The sequence below is a fragment of the Dermochelys coriacea genome, chromosome 5 (genome assembly GCF_009764565.3).
Source record: "Dermochelys coriacea isolate rDerCor1 chromosome 5, rDerCor1.pri.v4, whole genome shotgun sequence".
In the NCBI taxonomy this organism is placed as follows: domain Eukaryota; kingdom Metazoa; phylum Chordata; order Testudines; family Dermochelyidae; genus Dermochelys; species Dermochelys coriacea.
Window position 1 is genome coordinate 14,783,746 of NC_050072.1, and position 27,833 is coordinate 14,811,578.

The window sequence follows — 27,833 nt, forward strand, 5'->3', positions numbered from 1 at the left end:
GGGCAGGGCTTTATCCCTTACTCCCACATGGGTGGTAGCAAAGTTGGAACAGGTGCAATTTGCACCTGCACCAATAACAGTTCCATGAAATTTTGGGGCCTGCAATCAATTTCTGGTGCAGATTTGGATTCTTGCGCCTCTATCTGGTTGCAAGTGCAGATCTGGTAGAGGTGAAGGGACCCTGATTTTAACTTTCAGCTAATTCCGAGCCAAACTCACTAGTGTCTGCAAAACTGAAAGAACTGTTGAGGCATAGTAAGTAAACTCCAGGAGCTTCAGTTTCCAGATATAGCTGCAGCCCGGGCCCCAATGTGTACATCATGTTTTAGTATCATTTTTTTGTGACACCTGCAGAGCCTGTACACCCGGAATAGTGTACAGGTGACAGCAGAGATAGTTGTATAATCAAGTGCCTTAAAACACAACTGCTCTTAGGCTGCCATTGTATCAGTTGAGGGCATTGCATTTGAGACCATGCATGGGCCAGATTCTTAGCCATGTAAATCAGAGTAGTTCCACTGAAGTCTAAGGAGCTTGGCCAATTTGCATGAGGTGAGGATCTAGCACAATGATGTTGATTTTCAGTCCACAAACTCAATCAAGGCTTGAATCTAGGGGGTTTCTGAACCATTTGCACAGCTCAAGAGAAAAGGAGCAACATATCCATCTTCTATAAAGCTGTATTCTTGGATACAAAACAAAGCATCAGCACAAAAATCATCTGATATTTTGAAATGAAGATTCAACTCCTTGCCAGACACACGGTCCAATGCATCTATGTCTTCTGCAAGTTTTCTCAGACCATCACATGTGGAATGACCTCCTGGCCCCATTAAAGTTAATGGGAAATTGACCTTTGACTTCAATGAGGCCAGGATTTCACCCCAGCCCTTTTTCTTTGGCACTTCTTCCACAAATGTCAACATGACAAAATCGGTCTCTTTTTCAGCATGGCCCACTTGCAGCTGCCCCCCTCTCTCCCACTCCTCTTGAGTGGTGTCTGGTCCCAGCAAAAAAAAACCCTCCCCCTATAAACCAGCCAGGTGAGAAGTAATAACAGGGTTTAACAACCAGGCTAATCCTGGCACAAATCTGCCCTATGTTTTTAAAAGAGGATGGCTGCTCCCAGAGCCTACAGTATAAGATGTCCTTATGCAATTATCATCACCAGAATGTTAGTCTCCCAAACATCTTGTGCTGCAGACAGTATATCGTTTTCTTCTGAATGATCCTGATGATCTGAATGTCTAAGATCCAAAGAACACTTTGGGATTCCTATGCCCAGTTCAATTGCAAAACTGCTGCTCTATCTTAGCCTTTCAGTTGCTACCCTCATATTGGAGCACATTTCTTCTGACACCATGTGAGTTCGGTTTAGCTGCTGTCTGACCTGTGAGGCTCTGCAAGGCCTCTAAATATATATAGTGAAGCAGAAGGATCTGGGATGGGTTCCAGTTTTATGCAAGTGCAGGTGTGGTCAAATCTGATCCAAGCACAGTGCAATGCAAGGATATTTGGTATAGCATCTTTCATGCAAGCTGTATCCCAAAATGCTGTTTAGAGTTGTATAATACAGTTATAAAAAAAAAAGAGAAAGAAGGGTGGTTGTATGGGGGGAAAGGCAAAACCGAGAGCGAGTCAGGAGATCTAGAATCTATTCCTGATTTTGCCACAGACGCGCTGTGTGACTGAGCTACAGAGAATGCCCTCAGTTTCTCTCTCTACAAGGTCATTGTTATTTACCTACCTCCTAGGGTTGAGGCACGGCTGAATTCCTAAATCGTTGTGGAAGTTCTTTGAGATCTTTGGCTGCAGGGTGCTAATAGAAATGCAAAAGGGGGATGAGCGATGTTCCAAATAAGAGCAGACGGAGAGAGAACCGAAGAGCAAGAGAGAAAACTTGTATTCAGCTGAGATGTGAAATGAAAAAGACAATGGATGAGGCAGAGAAACAGGCAGACCGCCCCAGGTTATATGCACAGCACAGGAGAAGGCTCTCGAAGCAAGAAGCCAGTTTGCTTGAAAAGATGGAGAGGAGACCAGAGATGATCAAAGAATTTTGAACGTTTTAAACCGAAAAGCTCACAAAACCATGTGCCTGGTTTTTTCCACCAGCTCTAAAGGAGGCCAATGCTAGGCAAGCAGAAGCTGCGGTGACAAAGGGGAGCAGAGACAGGCAAGATCCAGGGGACAGGCCTAGGTGAGTCAATGGAGGCATAGCGTGTTAGCCCTTTAAGAACAAGTCCCGGATACAGCCCTTTTACTGTTGCAACCCAGAGCTGACACATTCTGCAGTTCCCAAGGGAGCATGGGCAAGTCTATTCTGAGAGCAAAGCCTGCTGGGAAAAGGGGCAGGGGACTTACGTAACCTCCCTGTTCTCAGTGCGAGGTGAGTGAGTGAGAATCCACCTGTGCCAGGGTTTCCCAGTGAGAGGGAGTGGAGAGGAGGCTAGTGCAGCCAGGGGAGAAAGACCCCCGGGGAGGGGTAAGAGTTTCCCGTTTGGTACAGGACAGTTTGGGAGCCCTTGCACCAAGAGCTGGAGAGTTGTTAAGCTTTTGTTCCCCTGGAGTCTAGTTTTACCCTGGAAAGGGCGGGAGCTGTTTTTGATTAAACTACTGAACCAATCAGGAAGCTGAGCCGGTGGCTGAACCTGATGCTGGAGACATAAAACACTGTGTAACAAAGTGCTGCTTTTTTTTTTTAAAGGCAAACAAAACCAGGATTTGCAAGTGACCCAGGACCCGTGGGGCTGTCTGAGGATGGGGATTATGGGGCTGGTCTTGCTTTATAACAGATGTTCATCATCCGGGTGTGAAAAGGACACAGGCACTATTCTAAATAACTGAGCTCCTGCATCATCATTAGTCACTTTGTGTATGTTTCTTTCTCCCCCCACCCCAAATCATCTATACTTAGAGTAGCTGTTGGTGTGAGGTTATCTTCCACTAACACATTCCAAGTTCACTTTACATCACCCCTGATACCCCATTCACTTCAAAGTCTAGTTCAAATTGCCCTTCTTTCTAAGACTCCACTTGCCCCAACATATCTCAGATTTGATCTTCTCCCCTCTCCTTCCCACTCTACCCTGTCATCTGGCGTTGGTCTCTTTCCTGTCCCTTCAGATACTCTGCCCACTGTTAGCCAGGGCTGGGAGGGACAGAAGCCAGTTAGCCCAGCAGGAATGATCCAGAACTACGAAAAGAGCTTTGAAGAGTAGGGAACTAAGGAGACTGTCCCTTTGTCCTGTCTGTATTGCACTTGAGATCCCAGAAGCCCTTGTTAGCTGAACTCTGGCTGAAGGAAGCCCTCTCTCCTCTATTCATTTGCTCCAGTTCTCTAAATATATGGGTTATGTCTCTTGTACCTGGTCGTGGCTTGAGGTCCCTTCCATACCTTGCCTCTCCCAGGAGTGGAGGGATCTGAGCATGTTCTGTTTATTGGTTAGTAGAGTGCCTATTCTACGAGCTAGGTGCATAGTTCCGAAGTGTGATCAACCTCCTAATGTCCGTAAAGCTGGTCAGAGAGCTAATAGGGACTCTTGATATTATTTATCTCTAGTTTTAATTAACTCATTCAAAACCACTTAGCTGTGCACGACTGGCTATGTGAAGGCATGTCCTTATTACTCCTTCCCTCATTTCTCTCCCCGACCCTCTTGCTCCTCCTCATTCTGGCAGCACTCACTTCTGGCATTTTAAATTAGATCGTGAGCTCTCTGGGACAGGGACTCTGTTACTCTGTGTCTGGATCATGCCTAGCAAAGTAGGGCTCTGATCCCAGTTACAGAATCTGAAATGTAAAGAAGCTCCTTGAAGATGCAAAATGCTCAGAGTTACTATTATACCACAAGTTGCTGGGCAAGATGCTGGAACCACTGGTTGAAATTTCATGGCTAGCATTACACAGGAACTCGGACTAGATGATCAGAATGGTCCTTTCTGGCCTGAAAATCTAAGAATCTATGACCTATTAAAAAACTGTGATGACTTTGTAATAGAGAACAGGACTGAAGTACGGCACATTGTTCTGAGTGTTCCCTAATCAACATTAAAGGTAGCTGTTGTTCAGAGATGTCCCTTTAGCAGATGGGTTTATATTTATTTAATGTGGTGCTCTTAAAAAAAATTATTGACATAAACTAGCGCCGGGCAGTCTATCCAAACTGAAGTTTATCTTTGATCTAGAAATCTTCTAACATGGGGAGAAGGGGGTGAATGCAGCATTTCATGTTCTGAGCCCAAGTGGAAGTGCCATCATAACCCAAAGAAGAGCTCTCTGTGCTCGAAAGCTTGTACCTTCCAGCAACAGAAGTTGGTCCAGTAAAAGATGTTCCCTTACCTACTTGGTTCCCCTAGAAGCAGTATTGACTGCTGTTTGGAAGGAGGAGTAATTGCCAACAACTACTCGCAGAGATCTCTCCAAGACAAAAGAATGAAGCCACCAAAGAGCAGCCCTGCCTCCTCCCACTAGGCTCCGCAGGCAAGTCAGCAACACCTTGTGATCAACTGTGTCAAAAACAGCGGATAATACCAACATAGACACCTGGTTTTCATCCATTGCCAGGTGGAGATCATCAGCCAATGCAGTGTGTGTGCCATAGCCTGGTCTATACCCAGATTGCCAAGGGTCAAGAAGATCAAAGGCATCTAGATACTCTGAAAGGTAGCAGCTAAGATTTTTTTAAAGCAACTGGTTTGGGGGTTTTGGATACCCACAAGGAGACATCTCTAGAGGGGTCTGATTTTTCAGAGGGTGGGTTCTCCATATTTACTGTCATCATTCTTGAGAATTTTGGCCAACAAACTCAAGAGCTTAATTCAGTCAAATGGATGGAAATGGAATTGACATTCTTATGCTACAAATTGCTCCAGTTTCCTATTGTGGTTCACGGTATCTTCAGGGAGGCCAAACCTTCTCCAGGAGTGGGCTGAGACTGTGGAATGAACTCCCCTCAGAACTAAGGACTGTCACAAACCTGACCATTTTCTGCCAAAGAGCAAGGTGCATTTCTTTGACCTACCTTCTCTAATATCAGCACTGAGCATCAGATACAGTTAACAAAATAACACTGCCATCACCCTACTAAAACAAGACTCGCCACTCCACACTCTCTCTGGGGAGAGAACAAGAGAACAAACACATGACAGATGTGTAGTCATGTTACTTCATGCACTACAGGTACAAGTGCAGTATAAAAACCTATATAGAATAGAATAGCATCCCTTTGCCTGACTGACACGTTGGCATAGTGCCTTGTCTTTTTCAGCATTTATATGATCAATGATGCTCCATTTTGTTAAACTAGGCTGTCAGAGTTTTCAAGGCACAGAGGAAGGGCTGATAGAGTCTGAAATACTTTCTGCTGCCAGTTTTTTTTTTAAGGGGGCAGTGAGATTCAGCAATAGAAACTGGCATCTAGGACATGTGCTGTGTTTCCTGTGGATATGGCACTTGTGAGAGCAATGAGGTGATGGTCTCAGTCTGACTTGAAGAGACTAATGCAATGTACATCAATCTCTTGCACACCCTGCTGGTGTATTCTGGAGCGAGAGGACAATCTAGGAAGAGGGAAGTGAGTAGTCTCAGTTGCCAGCCTAGTGCAGCACATTTTGCTGATGAAATGTCTGGGGATGAGGAAAGAGCATCACTGAGCAGAATGGATTCTCAGGATATTGGGGTGGTAGAACCAACCCTGGGCCCTTTAGAGTTGTGAAATGAACATGCAGTCAACTGACCCTCCCCACCATATACGCTCTGAGCAGACACATGAGCAAAACAAAAGCCGATATTCTAATACCAGGAGGCTCCAGGCATGTGGAACAAAATGAAACCCAAAAGATCTTTTCACCAGTCTAACTTATCGCCTCGCTTTGGGGCAGGGAACCTGCCTTACTCTGTGTATTTGGAAAGTGCTGTTGCACAGGCAATGCCATATAAAAGCTTGTCAACAGCAATAATAAAAGACTTCTGTCCCATTGTAAGTATGAAAAAATCAGTTGCATAGGCAAGAGAGAAATCATTATTCTTATGCCTCAATTTTGAGAAGCTGCTATAGAAATCTGCGTCTCATCGTCTACATTAGGAAACTTCTCTGAACCATAGATCTCCAATCCATGATGGAGATTCTACTAAACTAAAGGGCTGGATGACTGAACTTTCATCTGGTTATCTAAGTAACTGAGGCCACATCTACACCCAAAACTTTTGCCGATATAGTATTGTTGGCAAGGGGTATGGGAGATTTTGTTTGGGGGGGGGGGCATTTTATATTGGCAAAAGCCTTAGTTTAGATACGGTAATACCAGTATAGCTAATTTTACTTAGGGAATCAGAAGAATCATTTTTGCTGGTATAAGCTGCATCTATGCCAGGAGGGTTTACTGATTTAGCTGTACTGGGAAATCTTTTCTAGTGTAGATCTGGTCAGATGTGGCTTCCATCACCATGGCATCTGAGCACCAACCAAACTGTTGTTACCTCTGTTTGTAACTCTGTGTGTCTTCTTTCTCAGCCTATAAGTGAAATAGCTTGATTAGCTTATAAATGGCTGGTGTGTGTGCAGAGAAATGATTGAGAGAAAACTAACGGGGGGGGAAGATCTTTACGCTTAACTGTAGTAATGCATCCCATAGTCAGTGCCACCTCTTGTGGCAGTGCTTTCTATACTCTCAGTCCCAACCTTGCAGAAGTGCTGTCTCTCACACTGTGTTGGGGTGTTTGGACCCCACGCAGGCTCTGATGGGATTAGTATGGGTCTGAGGGGTCAGTTGTGTTATTTGGCTGCACCTGCAAGGGGAGCCAGGCTTAAGTGATCATGAAGCCCAGCTGGGCAGGAGCAGACTGGTTATTATCATGAGGAAGTTTGACATACAAGGGCTGCAGGGAGGGAGTCTGCCGTCACGCTCTGGGAACCAGGAGGTGGTGAGTAAGAAATGGAGTGGGGGATAAGTGTTGGGATACTAGCCCTAAAAGAAGGGTCAACCGAGATACGCTGCAGGGAAGAAAGACTGGGTAGAAAGAAGCCCAGGGAAACAGCAGTAGGGGAGCGGGACTGTGCAGACTTTGGCTGCTGGTTTTAGGGTCCTGGTCAGGAACCTGGACTAGAAAGGCGGGCCTGGGTTCCCCTACCAGCCATTGGGGAGGTGGCATAATGTCCCCTGACATAAAGGGATATGGATAATTCAGTGCCTGGAGGGACATGGTGTCTGCTGGGCCCAGAAACAGGACCAGAGCTTTGGAATTGTTGAGCTTTGTTACCCCAAAAGAGGTGTGACCTGGCCTGAGTTACAGAAGGGAGACCACCACAGCGACTGTCAGCGGGGGATGCCAGAATGAAAGACAAGTGAAAGACAAGGGGGCGGTCCTGCAGTGAGTGAACCTCTTTGCACACCCACACAAACCTCCCCCTGCGGGCTGATTGAATTATTCCAGTGGAAAGCTGCACTTTACTGGGGACGTGAGTATCATATTCCCTGTTTTACAAATGGGGAAATTGAAACACAGGGAAGGACTTGCCCAAGATCACCTAGCAGGCTGGAGGCAGAGTTAGGCCTAGAACCCAGGTCTAGTGAGTTTCAGCCAACTGCTCTGCCCACTGGATCCCACTGCCTCACATAAGGTATCCCAATATCCATCAGGGCTTTGAGTATTGGGAGAGCGAATGTGGCTAGGGCTCTGTATTTAGCCGGGGGCCAGCACAGAGAGTGGAGCATTGGGGTGATATATTAACAGCGGCCTGGGTTGCTTAGCAGACTGCTGTATTTGAACGAGCTGGAGCTTTCTAGGGGCCTTTGGCTTCCTTCCTAGCTAAAACGAATTGCAGTGATCAAGCCTGGTGGTCATGAAGGATCCAAAAGCAGTTTGCTAACATTGATGAGCTCTGTTCTTATTCATCTGCTACAGCTGGGGATGGGGCTTGACAACGAGCACAGGGAGAGATTCAGAGACGAGACCAACATTATAAATGTATTTTGGAGTTGGAATTAGGCCCCAGATTTCTTGGCTCCCTAAACCCTGGCTTAACCACTAGACCATGCTTCCTCTCCTAACTTATGGCTACCTAGTTTCTGGCTGACTTGTACAAGAGGCATCCTTTGTCACAGCTTTCCCCGCTGTCAGTCATGCAAGGGACTAAGAAGTTTAATATGCTGCATAATAATCACGGCCCTGATGTGACTTGGGGAGGGATCTTCCAGCATTAACAGCTGACATTCTTTACGCATTCAAGGGGGATCAAGCTTTCTGCAGTTAGAAGAAATCACATGGGTGGGAGGAATGTGCAGAGAGAGGAGTCTCAAGGTATCTACTTTCTTAATATGCGCACGCACACACACAGAGCCAGGGCTGCCTGAGGCTTGTTCTGCTTCTGGCATAAGTAAGAGTTGAGGGGCTCTAACAGTAGCTGATAATGGCTCCCAGGGGTCCATTATGGCAGCCAGGAAATGTAGCAGCATTCTGGCCATGTGGCATGCACCCTTCCAGCTACACCTGCCATGTGCCCCCTCTGTCAGGTGGGACCACTAGAAAATAGCAAAGAGGCAGCTATGTCTGCCCTGTGCCCCAGGGGTTTCAGTCTGCCGCTGTCCAGTTCGGGTTGGAAAGTTGGCCTTTCTGCTCTGGGAGAAGCATACTGAGGTTATGGAGCTGTCCTCCAAAGAGACAACTTGCATGCATGGGATTTGCAGGATTGGGCCCTAGGGCAGTACAGGTAAGATACGAGAAGCACTGGTAGATTTTGGAGCAGCGAGTAAACAAACGAGCATTGAAAAGATCAAGGCTCAGATCTGGCAAACAAAAACAAACCCGGGCCCTGATCAAAGAGCAGACTGGCTTCTACTTAATGAGGTCTCTCTGATGGCCTCATATTACATCCTACTTGTCATGGTTACAGGGCTAGCTGCACCTCAGTCGCCTCTCTGGTCTCTGAGTGCACCCCCTCAGATGTCAGGCCACGTGCCGCTACCTCTCCTGGCGTGGAAGTCCACAATTCTTCCACTCTTAGTCCAGCCCCTGGGCTACAGAAACCCTTGGATCCACCGTTCTTACCCTGCAGGTCTGATTGAGTTTGGGCAGCTGCAGTTCTTCTGACCCATGGTGTGCAGTCATCACATGGCCTTCTGCAGCCAAAGAGTTGTTTATTTTAACAGTTGGAACCAAGCTTTTTGAGAGAGAGGATTTTAAAAGAACAGTCTGCATGCAATGTCTGCCTTACCAAAAGGCTCATCCTCCTGCGATGGTGGTGTAGGCAGGCCTAGCTCCTCCACACACACCCAGTGGGTCTCTGGATCTCCCCGAAAAACTTGCTTAAGTGTCCCTTTAAATCCTGCTGCAGTTTTTAGTTCTTCTGTGGTCACAAGTTGTCTTCTGTCCTGGTTAAGATCAGTTTTGTAGGTTGGTTGGAGACGGAGGCAGAATGTAAGCTAAGTGTTCTGGCATTGTCCCTTACCACTCGGAAAGGTTTGCTGAGGGGTGGCTTTCTTGAGCCTTTCCTTGCCTGCCTGCTTGTCTTTCCACACAAACGCCAACTAAGTTAAACCTGTACAGTGCACCCCCATCACCAGGCCAACATCCAGCATTCATGAATTATTACAAAGCAGCCCCAAACCTGTCACGCTATGCTGGACTCCTTTGTGCTTCCACCTGTTTTGCCCCATACACTTCGGAGGTAAACACCACCAAACTAACTCATCCTCCTCCTTCAGAGCCCTCCTTAAAATTCTCCTTTTGCTACAAAAGCTTGACAAAGCGTAGGCTGCCGGTATGCTAAGACCATTGCCTACCATGCTGATTGGTATCGATTCATTGTTCGGCTGTACTACCCCATCTGCCTGTCTGTCTCTATCTGTTGTCTTGGGATTGCTAGCTCCTTGGGGCATGCTCAGTTTTTTTGTTCGGTGCTTGTACAGCGCCTAGCACAATGAGGTCCTGGTCCAGGACTGGGTCTCCTAGGCACTACTACAGTACAAATAATAATCTCACCCGGGCTGCAGACTGGAACCTCTCCAGAGGCTAAAATAAGAACCTTCATAAATAATAGCTGGGACCTGACTGTCAGCTTTAGTCTGGTGGAAATAATGAGCCATCTGAGACACCTGCAGTGGGAGATTGTTACAGGAGCTGGGACGGATAGTCAGGTGCCAAACGCTATTCAGAAATCAGGGCGCTTATTAGCTTGGCCTGTCTCTGAAGCTTTGCTTGGCTTATTTTTTCAATGAGGTCGTAAGGGCTTCCCACAACGTGGGACTCAGGCTATTGTGACTGCAGTGAGCAAGGCCTCCAGCGTGAACAATTGCAGACCAGCCTGTGCATTGTCTGTAGCGTCTGAACGGTGTTAACACCAAGCAAACTGCTTGCTGGGCTGCACTAACTAAAACAATGTTTGCACCCATGAATGGTTTAGCTCACCAAGTACTCACGGCTGGTCCCACGCACAGAGGGGGATCTGGTCCCAGCCCCCACCATATTAAAATCATAACAGCCGGATGCTTGGATTTCGAAATAGGCCCTTTAGAAATACATGAGAGATCCTGCAATCCACTTGGTTTAATCCTCAGCTGGTGTAAATCTACAGAGCTAGTGCTACAGCCTGACAGCAGCTGAGGATCTGGCCCCATTGGATGAATGGCCATTCTGAGTGCACAAGGCTTCAGATTCGGGTCTTTAACAGAACAACACAACTCGGGTACAATGTATAGTGGGTTTCCAGGTGCTGTGATCGCAAGGCGGTGCCTGTATCTTTAACTTCTTTACACATTGCAAATCAACCATTTGATACTCAACCTGGGGGGTTAAAGAAAATTCCTCTGAGGTGTTTTAAATCTGCTAAATGCTGACAGCACCTAGGGGTGGTGATCTGAAGCCTAGACAAGGAGAGGTACCCTGGCCACTAGCAGCAGAAGGCTGAAATTTGGGGACACAGCTCCATTTTTATGCTCTTGCACCCCTCCCCAATTTCATGCATCGTAATTATACCAAATTCCCCCTCCTCTCCTTCAAGGCCCTTTGGACTTCAATCCTTGCATGTATCTTGTACTCCCCTTTGCTCAGACTCTGGGTTCTGCTACCCCATGTCCCTTCATAGCTCATTTGTATCCTTCTCTAATAAGCACCCTTGTGTTTTGTCCCTGGCCCAAAATGGCTTCCCTGATCCTGTGTGCCATGAAACTCTTGCCTCCCCCAGTCCCTTCAGCCATGACCTGCACTCTCAGGCCATCTTTATCATATTTGTCAAAGGGGCTTCCTGCGCTGTGCAAGAAGCTCCAGCACCTTATCTGATCGCCCATCCACCCTCCCTCCCTGCTTCCCATCTGCCTGATGTCATCTTTCCTTTGAAGTCAATGGCAGTTTTGTCACGGACCTCAGTGTAAGCACAATTGGGTCTTTGCAACTTGCATTTTCTCTGGCCAGCACTGTGCACCAGTGTTAAATAAAAACAAGGGTGCAATTCCTATCTCGGCTTTTCATACCTTTAGTGGTCAATACAGACACAACCTACATATCGCTGCACCTTAGGAGCACAGCCCATGGAAAGGGCTGCTTTGCTTAGCCACCACGTGCATGCTGGGCCACACATCTCCCTATGCAGTAATAGTCTTCGTCCTTAGCAGTGGCCTACCACTTTTCACCCCAAAGTGCTGTGCAAACATTGCCTGATAAATGGCTCTCGCTAACTCATAGGGTGGCCCAGAGAACCCCATTTCCTGATGCATTATTGCAGACAGGTGTAGGCACCCCAGGTGTTTCTGGTGTCTTTCAGTGTCGACTTACTGGGTGTCTAGTGAGAGGCATCTCGCAAGGCTCAGATATAGCAGCTGTCTTCTCTGTGCCCCAGATCCTCTTGACTTACAGCTCTGCAGCCTCAGGGCTGCGTTTCCTTTACTCTTGTATTAGGAAATCTGATACGCTCTTGAAGGAGCACTCCGGCTCCTTCACCTGATTATACTGCCATGGTATGTGCCTCGTTTTGACATTCATACTCGCGTGTCTACAGCTAGCTAGAATTTTAGTAGAGCAATAGTGGCCAAGTATTTGAGCAGTGAGAAGTGCATGCACACACAAGCAATCCACAGGAGTGGATAGACTACCTAGCTATATAGAGAGAGTCTTTTCTATTCTGCCATTGCTATGTTATTTGCCTTACAGTTGCCCCTTGAGGTACCCGCTGAGACCAGTGCCCCTATATGCTAGGCACTGTACAGACTCTTAGTAAGAGACATCCCTGACCAAAAGAACTTACCTAGACAAAGCAGATGGAAAGCACTACTATTCTCATGTTTTAAGATGAGGAACTGAGGTTAAAGAGATCATGTAACTTGCCCCAGGTCACACGGGGAAGTCTGTGACAAAGCCAGGCATTGAACCCAAATCAGCGCCTTAACCACTAGTCCTTCCTTACCAGATATGTTAGATCTGCATGGCCGGCTCCCTAGTTAGGGGAGTCTTCTGCGCTTCTTAGGTGTCTTCTGCACTTATGGATTCTTCTTCGCTTCTTAGGTGTCTTATGGAGTCTTCTGCACTTCTAAGGCTGATGGCTCAACATGTTACTCTTACGTGCTCCCCAAGCTCAGGGTTGTGTGATCTGGTTCTGCTTGCTGCCTGCACTGACTGGGTTCCTGCCTGAGGACTCTGCGGTGAGTCACTGAGAGGAGATGGCCAACAGGCCAACAGCCACCAGTGGAGGGTGTGTTCAGTCAAGAATGAGTAACGTTCAGTCTCAACCCTTGAGGATTGGCTGCAGACCTAAGGGTTAGAATTGACCTTGCTGCTTGATCTTTTCAAGTCCCACAGTGCTTGGAAATAGTCCATAGTATGTAACAGTTTTATGCAGGCCTGGACAAACAATTTTCAGACCCCTGCAACCCCAGCAGTAGATTGGCTGTCCTGTTTGCTGACCAGCCACTGAAATCCTTTGCTCTGACAGCAGCTAGCAAGGAAATAGTCTGTCCTCAAACTGGGTACATTACATCTGCTTGTGGGCCATAGTGCTGTGAAGACAGGCTGTGCTGAAAGAACAAAAGTTCACAACTTTCCAATTCAGATCAGGTTTTACTAGGAGACATTTTTCTCCCATGAGGAATTCTATCATTCGAACGCTTGGCCAGAACCCTAATAAAGCATCACTGTTAATATTAACACTTTCTACATGTACTACAGGAGCACCTAGAGGATCTAACCAAAACTGAGGTCCTGTTGTGCCAGGTGCTGTACAAACACAGGGGAAAAAAAGACATTCCCTTCGCCATAGAGTTTATGGTCTAAATAGATGTGAGGAGTATTATCCTTATTTTACAGGTAATACTTGATACACAGATCAGGTGTCTTGCCCAAGATCCTGTGGCCTCAATGGTATAGCAAGGAAGTAAACCTAGGGTTCCTGAATCCCACACTACCTCCTAACAACGAGACCATCCCTCCTCTCTGAAGCCACTGATGGAATCTGGATCCCATTGTGGCAAACACTTCTATGAAAACTGAGCCAGCGGATTTATTTTCTTAGGTGTATAACTCCCTGGAACAGGTGCCCTGTCTTCCTGTATGGGGGAAGTGTCTAGCGTAGTGGGGCCCAAAGCCTGACCGGGTGTCTGGGCACTAGTACAATATAAATAATGTGTACTAAAAACAGCTTTCAAACAGAGAGCCAGGGAATTCAAAACGAAGGTCACACTTCAAATACATTCCAAACTGTGGAAAGTATGAAAACGAATAGTCAGCTTAGCATGGCTGTCCTGTCCCCACCCATCCTGTGTATAAGGCAAACTTGTGTACATGACAAATGTCACAGCTAGCCGATGTGTTAAACCCACCTCAAAGGTTAACTCTCCAGTTCCATACTTTCCAATGTTAGGGATATCATTGAGTGTAGGCTTACCCTTTGAATTTCCTTCTCTCAGACGTAGCTGCTTGCATGCATGGATGTTTAAGCTGCAATATTCACTCACTCTTTTTTCTCTTTAAATCCTTAATATATATTTATGGTATTCCACAACTACATTTTTACAGGTTTCAGAGTAGCAGCTGTGTTAGTCTGTATCTGCAAAAAGAAAAGGAGTACTTGTGGCACCTTAGAGACTAAGCTGTAGCTCACGAAAGCTTATGCTCAAATAAATTTGTTAGTCTCTAAGGTGCCACAAGTCCTCCTTTTCTTTTTTACATTTTTACAGGATCTTGGAGGCTGGGAATATATTACAATGGCCACTAGAGGGCATCTCTGCACTGGTTTAGCTGTGAGCTCTATGCATCAAATGGCAAAAAGGGAAACTGGAGTCTGAGTTGGGTACTTGCTGTATCAGTCAGCTGGCCATGGTTAAGAAAATGCCTGTGTATTTAAATACTTGGACGCATGGTTGGTCTGGATGAGCAGATGTCTCCTGCCCATCCATATCCTTCACAGAAGCAGCAGGATTCTCTTTTTGTTTTTATGGCACAGTGATTTAAGAACCCACATTGCTGGGATGATGGTGGGAACCATGGCTGCAGACACACTCGCAGCAGGACTAATCTGGGATAGGGGCTGGGATCTGTAGCACCCAAAGCACAGGTATCTATATGCCACTTGAGATTCTCCTGTCAGTGGTGTTAGAAGCTTATGCTCTTGATGCTGAAGGTTCTGGGTTTGAGCCTTGTTGTGTGTTAGTTATTTTGTTGCATTTGTTGCCTACAATAGAGATAATTCTATTAAAAGGGTCCAACAGGCTGGCAAACAGCTGCCAAGTTTTTTTAAAAAAGTCCCTAGTAATTCTGAGTGTGTCAGTTTTGGAGTGCCTTACTTGAGACCCCATAGTGGCCTGATTTTTCAGAAAGTGCTGAGTTCCCACCCTCAGCAGCAGGGGTCCCTGTGTGTCCCAAGCTGGGCACTCAAAATCATTAGTCACTGCTGAAAATCTTGGCTTGCGTGTGTGTCTATGGTGGTGTTTAAGCATTGACTACACGTGAGGCACACAGTCGCATGGATAGCGACCAAGGTTACACTGTGAATTAATACCAGCATTGGGCTAATACCTTGAATATTCCTGCGATATTTGCCAAATTAAAAATGTGATTTTGCTTTGCTGTTTGTACCTCTTTTGTGTGCACTGGGCGAGGATGCTCTCACCAAGGAGCTCTACGCCTCTTTGCTGGTGGAATACGTTCCAGTTAGAACATTGTGACCATTTCTTTGGCCCAAAACGTCCATGTGATGAAGTGTATACCCCACATTGGCAGAGAGAGGGTTAACTGGAGCCAGTGCACAAATCATGCTTCTGGTTGCATCTGGAGGGGGGGCCAGGCCCAATTTAGCATTAGGCCCAGCTGGGGAGGAGCCACGTAGCCGAATAAAAGCTGAGTCCCCACTGGGCTGGGGCTGAATGACACTAAAGGAAGGCTCTGAGGGGAGTCCAGAGTTGGGAGCAGGCCTGTGGCTATGCTCCTGAGAAGGGTAGGTAGGAGAGACTGGGTAAGGCTAGGAACAAAGTGAGCCCCTACTGTGAGCCTTGACAAAAGGGTCTTACACCCCCAAGTTCTTGGAAAGAGATGGACACACACAGCCTGGGAAGAGACCAACAAGGACTGGACCTCCAGGGAGAACAACAAGAGGTATTTCCTAGTAAAGGGTAGGAAAGAGCTCTGCAGAAACTGGGAAAGGGGGCAGAGTCTGTAGAGGGGGAGCCCAGGAAGGAACTGTGGGAAAGGGCCTAGAGGCAGGCTGAGGTAGGAAATGCTGATCTTAGCAGCTTACTACAGGATGCCTGGACTGGAATTCGGGGGGGGGGGGGTGGTCTGGGTTCCCCTATTAGTCACTGTGGAAGGTGGTGTGAAGGTCACCCTGATATAAAGAGTGTAAAGGCCATTGAGCCTAGAGTTGGGCCACAGCCCTGGCATAAAGTCACTGCACTCTTGTTTTGTGGGACTCTGATAACCTGGAAGGGGTGGGATTAAGCATGATCTGGTTGGAGGGCTGAGTCCTGAGTAGACCACTGCAGGGCTGGAGTGCCTGGTGCCAAAGGAGAGGAGCCAGCTACACCACACCCAGTTATGAGGGGATGTGGCTGCAGGTGAGTCGTTCCTCTAAAGCCTCTCCCTGCCTACTCATTGCATGAGCAAAGAAGGCCCATAGGCTGTGGTTCTCCTACATGGAGCAGGTTGCAGACAAGCTGTGCAGGGAGAGTCCACACTAGCTGTGTGCATAATGACCTGTTCTGGGAGGCTGGTTTCTGCTGCAATGGGAAGGTTGGGTTAGGGCTCAGCTGCTTGAGCTGTTACTAACGGTTGTTGCAGCTGTCCTATTGATGTTGCTTCAATCTGCCAATCCTCCTTGTGTCCCATACCCAAGGCATGCTTGGGCTGGTGTTGCAAGGGCCTGAGAGAAAGGAAGCATTTTTTCCTTAGTAGGTTACTGTCTGCCAAAGAAAAAGCTATCCCGTACCTTTTGCAAATCATCTAGCTCTGGGACTCTTCCTGTGACCTGTAAATTGCTGGTCTGAATGCTGGGACCAATCCAATTTAGAGCTGCTCTGTGTTGGCTTGTCATTGTGTTCTCCTAGCAGATCTGTGCCTCTGTTTCCCTTCCTACCCTTGGTCTGTCTTGTCTACACGGAGTGTAAGCTAGTTAGGGCAGGGTCTGTCTCTTACCATAATGTTTGCACATTGCCTAGTATACTGGGGCCAATCCAGATTGAAGCATTTAGTACAAATAATTGATAGATTTTTATTATAAAATTTTACCTGGTTTGAGTATAAAATAAAAGTAGGGCTTCTGAGCTGGTTACTAGTGCCCACTCCTTGCCAAAATGTAACCCCTAAATTCCACTGGCTTCACTGGAGTGGCATCTACTTACTAGAGGTGAGTTTCATCACTTGTGACCTCAAGTGGTAGGGGAACCAAGTGCCTGAGAGGGCAAATCCAGATTAAGCCAATGTTAAAACAGAATAAGGACATTAAATATTAAACAGTCCAGCTGGAAGGAAATAACCTGCTTACAGAACATGCGGGGATGTTACTGTTGAGCAGCTTAGCTGAAAGCCAAAGCAAACTGAGACAATAGCATCTTAAGACTGAAGGCTTATCATTGATAATCTTGGTGTTACCATTACAAATTCCTCCTGAACAATGGAAATGTCCACATTTCTAATATGAAGAAGATCCTACAACAACTAATGTATAGGTGGACCACTGCTAGGGTGACCAGATGTCCTGATTTTATAGGGACAATCCTGATATTTGAGGCTTTTTCTTATATAGGATCCTATTTTCCTCCCCCCCCCCCCCCCCAATCCCGTCCACGTTTTTCTCACTTGCTGTCTGGTCACCCTAACCACAGCCATCTACTTTCTCGACTGCGTGCCATAGACTCTCCAGTACTAACCTCAACTGGTGGATTCTCCTCAAACAACCAAGACAGAGGCTTGTGCTTTGGGGACTGTTGAAGCAAGTTCTGCATCTTGTCTCTATAAAGATGAGTGAAGTACTAGGTGGCCAGAGCTTTGCTGCAGTGCCCCAGCAAACAAAACAAACACTATGGCCTTGGGTTGGTTGGATAAAATCATTTAAAGTAGTAGACTAAACTACTCGGATCTTTAATAAACCTTTTTTTACTAGGGTGACCAGACAGCAAGTGTGAAAAATCGGGACGGGGGTGAGGGGAAATAGGAGCCTATAGAAGACAAAGACCCAAAAATCAGGACCATCCCTATAAAATCAGGACCTCTAGTAAAAAAAAAAAAAAAGGTGACCAATCTCCTGGGCAAAGAGGACACAATATATTTGTCAAATAACTTATTTGAACATTGTGGCACTGCTGTTCTAAAACCAGTCACAATACTTTAACTAAAGGAGAAGAATTCCGTAAGACACTCACAAAATGCTACAGCCACTGCTTCCGTTTGTCCATTAATATTCAACTTAGTGCTTGGTTAGAACTATGGGTGTGTTGCTGGTGTGTTGCTCCCCCTAGTGGTCATTCAGCTATCTTTAAAAAAGAAAAGGAGTACTTGTGGCACCTTAGAGACTAACAAATTTATTTGAGCATAAGCTTTTGTGAGCTACAGCTCACTTCATCAGATGCATTCGGTGGAAAATACAGTGGGGAGATTTATATACAATTTCCATCCCACCATCAACCTCAGCCTGGACCAGTTCACACAAGAGATCCACTTCCTGGACACTACGGTGCTAATAAGCGATGGTCACATAAACACCATCCTATATCGGAAACCTACTGATCGCTATTCCTACCTACATGCCTCTAGCTTTCATCCAGATCACACCACACGATCCATTGTCTACAGCCAAACTCTATGATATAACAGCATTTGCTCCAACCCCTCGGACAGAAACAAACACCTACAAGATCTCTATCATGCATTCTTACAACTACAATACCCACCTGCTGAAGTGAAGAAACAGACTGACAGAGCCAGAAGAGTACCCAGAAGTCACCTACTACAGGACAGGCCCAACAAAGAAAATAACAGAACGCCACTAGCCATCACCTTCAGCCCCCAACTAAAACCTCTCCAATGCATCCTCAAGGATCTACAACCTATCTTGAAGGACGACCCATCACTCTCACAGATCTTGGGAGACAGGCCAGTCCTTGCTTACAGACAGCCCCCCAACCTGAAGCAAATACTCACCAGCAACAGCACACCACACAACAGAACCACTAACCCAGGAACCTATCCTTGCAACAAAGCCCGTTGCCAACTCTGTCCACATATCTATTCAGGGGACACCATCATAGGGCCTAATCACATCAGCCACACTATCAAAGGCCCGTTCACCTGCACATCTACCAATGTGATATATGCCAGCAATGCCCCTCTGCCATGTACATTGGTCAAACTGGACAGTCTCTATGTAAAAGAATAAATGGACACAAATCAGACGTCAAGAATTATAACATTCAAAAACCAGTCGGAGAACACTTCAATCTCTCCGGTCACTCGATTACAGACCTGAGGGTGGCTATCCTTCAACAAAAAAAACTTCAGAAACAGACTCCAACGAGAGACTGCTGAATTGGAATTAATTTGCAAACTGGATACAATTAATTTAGGCTTGAATAGAGACTGGGAGTGGATGAGTCATTACATAAAGTAAAACAATTTCTCCCCCTCACCCCACCCCCCACTGTTCCTCAGAGGTTCTTGTTAACTGCTGGAAATGGCCCACTTTCATTATCACCAAAAAAGGTTTTCCTCCTTCCCCCCCACCCCTTCCTGCTGGTAATAGCTCCTCTTAAGTGATCACTCTCCTTACAGTGTGTATGATAAAACTCATTGTTTCATGTTCTCTGTGTATGGTATATAAATCTCCTCACTGTATTTTTCCACCGAATGCATCCGATGAAGTGAGCTGTAACTCAAGAAAGGTTATGCTCAAATAAATTTGTTAGTCTCTAAGGTGCCACAAGTACTCCTTTTCTTTTTTGTGAATACAAACTAACACGGCTGCTACTCTGAAACCTGAAATTAGCTATCTTTGTTTCTCAGGCATCTGTTGCTAAACGAAAAAGGCTAGTTCTTATCAGCTGCCACTGCAGTTCTTTTGCAACCTGGACTATGCTTGCCACTGGCATGCTGGAACTCTGGGAAGAAGTAGATATTCTGGTCAGGTGGGGGAACCATATGTTGCCAGCCATGCAGCAAGGCCCCAGTGTCTGCCTTTGCTGTGTATGTGAGTGAGAGAGAGCGTACCATAGTACGCTCTTTTAAAGCAAAAAGAAAAGGAGTACTTGTGGCACCTTAGAGACTAACAAATTTATTAGAGCATAAGCTTTCGTGAGCTACAGCTCACTAAGTGAGCTGTAGCTCACGAAAGCTTATGCTCTAATAAATTTGTTAGTCTCTAAGGTGCCACAAGTACTCCTTTTCTTTTTGCTAATACAGACTAACACGGCTGCTACTCTGAAATCTTTTAAAGCAGGTGATGAATACAAGGAGTAGAACTCCCTTGCACATATATAAATGAGGGCAAGCAAGAAACAGTCACAGATGTCTGCCCAAATTAAAAAAAAAAAAAAGCTGAGAACTTGCATCAGTGCTGTTTGCCATCCTTAGTATTCATTCTCCAATTCACTTCTGAGTGACTGTCTGTTTGCAAAAGTGTTCATGAAAGTGCAGTTCTCTGTGCAGCCACTTTAACCATTCTGGTGTAACACTTGTTTAAAAGCTTCATCCAGTAGAAACAATACAGTGTGACTTAGGCAGCCAGTCACATGCCACAGATACCAAAGAGTGAGTAGGAGAACTCCCAGCTGAGATGAATAACTCAGGAACGCAGCAGAGGCTAAAATCTGTTGGCATGAAGGGCCTCAGCCTGACAGGTGCTGAGCCCCCTCAACTTGCACTGAATTCACTGGGAGTTGAAGGCACTTTCACCAACTCCCCCGAGTGTTCGACCAACTCTAGGTAATGACAAAACTAGTGTTTTTTAAAACAAAAAACCACACACACACACCAGTCTGTTTGGGGTCATTTGAAAAAAGAGCACAATCCTCTGGATCAATGACTTGCTCTGAATAGTTCTTGCAGCTCTACACAGGGGTGGTGATTGCTCATTTCAATGTCATTGTTACACAGGGCATGCGAAGGAAGTAATCAGGTGACTAAGGTTTGTAGTGATTTCCCCTCCCACACACACACACACCCGGATTTGGGGTGAGTGTTTTCCACATTCAGTCTCTAGGAGCTGGGTCTTATTAAACTTCCTTTAACTTAGCTGACATCAGAATGGGGAAAACAAACATGTAGAAAAATTCCACTTGGCTAAGTAAGCCTGTGGAACTGTCTTTACCCACTTTACACACCTGGCTCGCTTAGGGAGATAGAGCCATGCTCTGTGACATTCAGTTTTTTTGTCTATTTAGGTTATAAGCTTCTGGGAGATGGAGTGTGAAGTCTTCAGTGTTTTATACAACAGCAATACGACCTGCATTCCAGAAGCTCCTACCCAGAGCAGGGCCCCCTTGTGCTTCATGCTGTACGTACACTTAGGCCTGGCCTATATTTGGAGCTATGCTGCTCAGGGGTGTAAAAAAAAAAAAATCCACACCCCAAGTGATGTAGCTAAGCCAATGTAACTCTGTGTAGACCCAGCCAGGTCTACTGAAGAGTGCTTTCCTCAGCCTGATTACCATCGCTCAGGGAAGTGATGTTCCTAGACTGACCGAAAACTCATTTCGTCAGCATAGGCTGCATCTATTCTACAGGGTTATGCTGCCAGGCCCCATAGCTATACAGGTATAGTCCCTGTAGTGCAGATGTGGCCATGGTATGAGATGGCACTTGCCCCAAATTCTAAATAGATAGGGGCAAAGAGTGGGACAGGGGACAGTGATGAAGAGTCTTGCTCAAAGTCACACAGAGGTTACCAGCACTGCTGGGATCAGAACTCGGGTGTGAGTTCAGGGCAGCGTCCCAGTGCTCGATCATGCTGCATCTCCTGGAAGCTCTGTGCTACATTATGATAAAGGATCAGCTCATCCCATCCACTTACAGGAGCCAACAGACTTTGGTCCAAGAGTCATGATGCTTCCACAGCATTGTTCCCCTCTCCACAGAAGGTCTTCTGTGGGGTGTGGGAAACATGGGTGGGGAGACCATGGAGAGGAAGAGACAGCAGAGATGGTGTCATGCTTGTGAAACCCATGATACTCTGTGAGTACCCCTTTCTCACATCTCCTGAGCTGGGAACTCACCATTTAGGAACAAATTCCAGGGGTACCAGTGGGAATGTCCTTGCCAGGGAGGACAGGAGGGATAGGAGAAAGTAGGGAGCCACTGTGGATAGCTCTGTTCCTTTGAGGTCCCCTGAGGCCTGGGTGTAGAACACACAGCCAGTTCCACCAACCATACCTCACCCCTTGCCTCCCAGCCCTGTGGAAAAATTCCAGGGTAACTACACACAGCCAGTCTCACGTTTCCCTGCCCCTCATTGGATGTCACCCTCCTAGGGGGAACAGTCTGCCCCAATCTTACTATCTCTCTTGTATAGGAGTTTAGCAATGAAGTGTGAAAGGAATTCCCTGACCCAGGAAGATCATACTGTGACTAGATCTGTAAAATGACTGGATACATGCCTTACCAGTGGTCAAAAGTAACAAAACAATGTTAAGGGTGATGGACAAGCCTTATGCTTCAGGACATATGCTGCCTGCCAGTGGGTTCAGGAAGAAAACAGATCAGATGCATTAAGGCCTGGAGCACCAAGTGGGGGTTCCTCTCAGACTAGGTGGACCAATGATCTCATCCAATGTGTGATATCCTATGTATTTGTGGCACAATATCTTTTCAGAAACCAATACCACTGGTAGTGAAGCTGCATGCTTAATTATACTTGCTGCTTGCATGCTGGCTCTTCTTTGCTCTGTGCAATCCCTAATTATCTCTCATGCTGCATGCAATCTCATCTATGTTACAGGACATCAGGTTGAGAGGTGCAAAGGGCCACATTTCATGTAAATTTGAAAACTTAGTTCAAGTAGGATATATGCAGTTTAGGGATAAGGCTCTAAGCTAGGAGGTTGTTGTGGAAAACTACCAGCTCATAATTCCAAATGAGAAATTGACTTTCTCAAAAGAAAACTGTTGTCTCATCTAGTAGGTGAGCGAAATCCATTTATTCATGTCTGAATATTGGTGATGACGTGCAGAATTTTCAGAAGGCTTTGAGCAGCTGACTTGCCAGTGATATGCCACAAACCATCTATGCATCTCTTGCTGGTCATCCCCCCCACTGTGATCGCTCTCCACTATTCCTTCCATGGTAACTTTTTTTCAAGGTCATTTCCATCTGTATGTCTGATGTGACCAAAGGATAAAAATTTGCCTATTGATTTCTGACAGCAGGGTCTGATTTTCTTCAATAATATTTCTACCACAAGCATTCATCTTGTCAGTCCAGGAGATATGCAAGAGGCTGTGCCAGCACGAGTGGCATATTGTCATATCTACTCTGAGTTAAACCCCCTAATAAACATATTAAGACTGAAAGTACCTTCTTCATTGGTGCACTCTGCTTTCACATTGATCACTTATTGATGTTGTGTGTGTGTGTAATTCAGGGCCGAATTCTGCCCTTGACAGGTACATAAATGCCAAATACAGAATTGCTAACCCCAGACGTTCAAAAAAAAAAAAAAAAGCCATGAGTCAGGCCCCGGCTGAAATCATAAGTTTAAAAAAAAATCATCGTTTGAGGTTCTTTTTTTTTTTTTTCCTCCTGGTTTTTGAACCTTTATCATGCCCTTGAGTTACATCTTAAAACTTTTTTAAGATGAGACTCTCATATTATCACCCAAGTACAGGAACTGCAGCTTTGAGATAAATGTCAAATAGTGTGAGGCTCATAATATAACCAGAGAGATGACAACAGTTCCAGGCAGGTCAGCTGAAAAAGGGGAAGGGCACTGACAAGACATCTTAGGGGGACAATGCAGTCTGTGCATATGACAGAGTTTTGACCTGTGTTGAGTCTCCAGCAGTGCCGGAAGAGGGGCTAGAAGTAATGATAATGCAGGCCCAAAATGCTGGCCAACGTACACTCTTGTACAAGACTGCTTAAATCTGTATGGGGTCAACCCCAGAGTTCACAATTTAACCAAAATCTGCTACATGGGTTAGACTTCATACCAGCAACTAGGTGGGGTGAAGGCAAACCCATATCCTGTCAATGTGAACGGCTATGGAGAGCACACACAGAGACTCGGGTAGGGCTGGAAGGGACCTCAAGAGGTTGTCCAGTGCATCCACCCCTCCCCCACCTCTCCCTCCCTGCCCCCGGTGCATGTGCTGATTAGAATGTGTGGACCAAGGCTCTTAACTCATACCTCTGAAATGAGTAAAAGAAACATAATCCCCTACTTAAACTTCTGTTTGGTTTTTTTAAATAATTTCTCTGGTTAGAGCGGAGGGCACAAAGACCCAAATCAATAGATGAAGGTAAGAGCTCTATACCTTGGAAGATCTGGCCATAATCCCTGAAAGAAACCAAGCTTTTACACCCAGTGTCACTGGAATAATTGCATGCTACAAGAACTGATGATTGAGGTAACCCTGCCCTGTAGTAAGTCTTATCCACAGGGTCTATGTTTATGTACAAGATTGTGGGGGTTTTTTGTTGTGTTTTTTTTTTCCCTTTAAAGTTTCCACTGTTGCAACTTTGATTGGAGCCCTACTGTATTCACAGATGGTATTTAAACCATGGTCTAATCCTTCCAGAATCCAGCTAAATGCAGGGGCTTTTGAGTATTTTCCAAAGGAGAAGCACTAAATTGTGGGGTTGGGGTTAAAACCAGCAGAACTGGTGCAACTGCCTCTGTAGACTCTTGCACCAGAACTGTGCTAAAGACTCGCTCCCAGGTGTTGCAACCGACCCTTATAATTTAAAACCCTGATGGAACTGTGGTATGCAAATACAAGGCGTTGGTCAAGCAATAGTTCCTTGCAGTATAATGCTTATTTGCAGTGACTTGCAAGGCACTTTCACACACATAATCCTTCTCCTGATTTCTGTCAGCCTAAGCATGTCTGGTCTGGCTGGGATCAATATCCAGCTGAAATCTGTCAGTCAGAGAACCTTGTAAAAAGTAGCTTGGGAAATTCTTTTCCTGGTCTCCAGACTAAAGCTGTCAGATTTCTTTCCTTCCACTAGAACATGCCTAAAATGCCACCACAATCATTACGTCTCTGTAGGTAAATAACAAATCCAGACAAACTCAAAACCATGGATTTGATTTTTATACAGAGGGAAAGAATAAATTCTGTAGGGCTGTGGAAAGACAGACCTCTGTCTCCACACTGAACACCCGGTTCATCTCAATTCAAAGCCTTGCATGTCTTTCAAGTATTCAGACTGAACGTCTAGGTTTATACATGATAGACCTGATCCTGAGAGGTGCTGAAATACTAGAAGCTTGTCAATACCAGCCCCTGTTAAATCACTGAGGTAGGGACTCTATAGTGTTGGGCTATTCTCAGAATCCCCTCTAAATAGTCTGTCGCTGGACACTTGGATGTTGGTACTTCCCCAGAGTCCCTGCCCAGATGTCAGAATGTTCCATCCTCTTATTTTCCCTTTCCCCCTATTCTTTGTAGTGTGGCATCTTCCCAAAGTTTCATGCAGTAGAGACAATTAAAGAGCTAAACCCTCTGACTTATAGCTGGATCATGCCTTGGATTCTGAGCCCCCAGAAAATTTGGGGGTGTTTGACCTTTGGGGTTTGGGATTTGACCCATCTGTAAAGCTTATTTCCATTGTTCTTGTTCTATTATTGCTAATGCACTCAGAGGTCTTAAATGCCATTAGAAGTTAAACAATGTAATTATTTGATTAGACCCTATATGTAGCCAGGTCTTACCCTATGATCTACAGCGCTGATGGCTCCAGAGCCTCCAGACATCATTGCCCCGCCTGCCAGGAGTCGGGGCGAGGACAGAAAGGACCAGATATACCTGCTGAGATTAGGAGGCTTCGGCTGGAATGATTTATACAGGCAGTTTGCTGGGCTGGATAGGAGCCTGGGCTGCTGAGTGGGAGGGACAGCCTGACCCGGGGGCTAGGGTTAATTTCCGTATGGAGCTGAGAGAGAAGCAGGGAGTCTGACTAACTGCCCTTCCCCACAAAGGGGGTGTTTGAACTGCAGTGGGATCTAGAGCAGGGGTCAGCCCATTGCAGCCCTGCAGAGACCAGAGTGGCAGAGATCCAACCCAGTGCCAGCCAGCCACAGGACTCCAGACCAAGGAGAGGATCCTGCAAGAGGACCCTGTTTGTTCTCTTTAAGCCAGCCAGCACCAGTGGTGCTGCTGCATGCATTTCCGGACTCATCTTACATGCTCCATCTGCCTGGGGAGGGAGCTGGGGGCTGTGGCACAGTTGTGAATGGTGAGAGGTGGACAATTTGTTATATTCATGTTTAGCATTTATTAGCTAACCTTAAACCTTTCCTTCCCTGGTGCCTCTTTCCTGTCCCCAGTAAAGTCCCCACTTTATTGTATGGTTTTGGGGTGCAGCATTTCATTTGGTGGGGTTCATATTATTGTGTATGTTTCTTGTGTACTGGGTTATACTACTCTTAACAGGGTACATTAATCATCTTCCCAAAGGACAGCACTGCACGTGCCCCAGGCATGGAGAAGAATTGCCTTGGGTGGTGGCACCGAGCATCGCAGCAAGGAACCTACCACCCAGCCTGTGCAAGGAGAAGCGGAGAAATTATTCTGTCCGTCAAGCAGCAGGGAGGAGGCCTGAGTCATGAAAGGAGCAACATGATGATGATGGGAGTGGTGCTGAAATCAGCAGCTTACTCAGAGGCCCACTTTAAAAGTTGACGATCCAGCCCAAATAGAGATCAATGGGAAGCGGCAGGAGCCGGACTGACAGGCGTCCCTGAGTCCCCTTTGTCAGGAAAGGGAATAATCAGACCAGGCCCTTTGCTGACATAGCTTTGCACCCCTGCTATCCCCTTGCCCCCTGCACAGAGGGTGCCCTGGTGCTGGGGGTGGCCTGTGCAGAGTAGTAAAAGGGCTCCTTACCCTTCCTGACTCCCTGGTGCAGAGATGCAGCAGTGTTCACAGTGGAGCTCTCTCTTTCTGCAAGCAGGCTGGGTGACTGATGGGGAGGAGAGAAAAGGGGAGGAGGAGCAAAGGGATGACAATAGGAGAATGGAAGATGGGAGGGAGGAAAGAGATGTGAGACAGGTGCGAGAGGGGGAGTTAGGGGAATACAAACATTGCTGGGCTCTCCCTTTTTAGTATCAACACACTGAAATCCTCAGGCTGTCTACACAAGCATTTTTATTCTGCAGTGTAACTGGGTGCATGACACTAGACAGCATCTGCTGGGCACCAAGTAGAGACCCCTGGTTTAGTTCTGCTGTGTCTCAAGCGGGAGCAGTTTGGAATGAGGCGTCTTCTCATTTCTCCAGTTGAATAGGCGCAGTGAAGCGCTGTTGTTCTCCAGCTGGATGGTCTCAGCGGGGTATCCGTTCGCCTTTATCATCACAACTGGGGTTAGTCCCGCTATAGAACAAAGGCACGGGAACCAACCAGTCCCTTTTTGAGAAACAGCTGTGTAGTGATAGCCTGCTCTTGTCACTGGGGAATTTCAAACCTGTATAAACAGGGCATTGTACACTTAAGCAGCCTTTGCTGTACAAGTCAGTGCTCTCAGCTGTAGCTCTATAAAGGGGGGTAACTATGGGAGTTAGGCACCTCGATACCTTTGAGGCTCTGGGCCAAAGTCTTCCTGTGTCAGTCTACTTAAAGCAACTGATTCATCTCATTCAAATGTTTATGTGGAATCCCAACTGGATTAATCCATGCTCTGGACTGCGTGCTCATCTGCTGCCTTTGTGTAGTGCTCTGAGAATGCTGGGAAGTGGGACCAGAGGACACAATTGCCAGTGCTTCCCGTTCACAGCAGTGGGGAACTTATTTCCACTAGCTCAACAGCTGTTCCCAAAATATGCTTTGGCATGACCCACATTAATTGTCTGTGAACACTAAATCCAATACAAAGTTAATACAGGATCCCTTTTATTTACTCAACCTGCAGGGCTCAAAAGCCACATTCTTGGGTGAATACGCATATGGTAGATTTACATTAATATTGGGTTTGAGCCTTTTAAAATAAAAGGAATGCAATACGGAACCTCACATTTTAAGCCACTCTGACCCCCAGTACACACTAACTACTACAGAAATACCCAGAGTGATTTCAACCCTTGTCTCCAACAGTTTACATGGTTGGCAGCTTTCTCGGATGTATTTATGCTGATACGCTAATAAATGCCATTATCTATTTCATTACACTTGGCTAAGATGCCTCCACATGGTGGCATTAGTAGCATCA

General features: G+C 46.2%; 1 long non-coding RNA gene across 1 annotated transcript; it reads left to right on the forward strand.

The window, feature by feature from the left end:
* Nucleotides 1-15,340: 15,340 nt before the first annotated feature.
* LOC119855950 lies at nt 15,341-27,538 on the forward strand. Its single transcript, XR_005293084.1, has 2 exons — nt 15,341-15,577; nt 26,087-27,538. It is a non-coding gene; the product is annotated as an uncharacterized LOC119855950 (long non-coding RNA).
* The last annotated feature ends 295 nt before the right edge of the window (nt 27,539-27,833 follow it).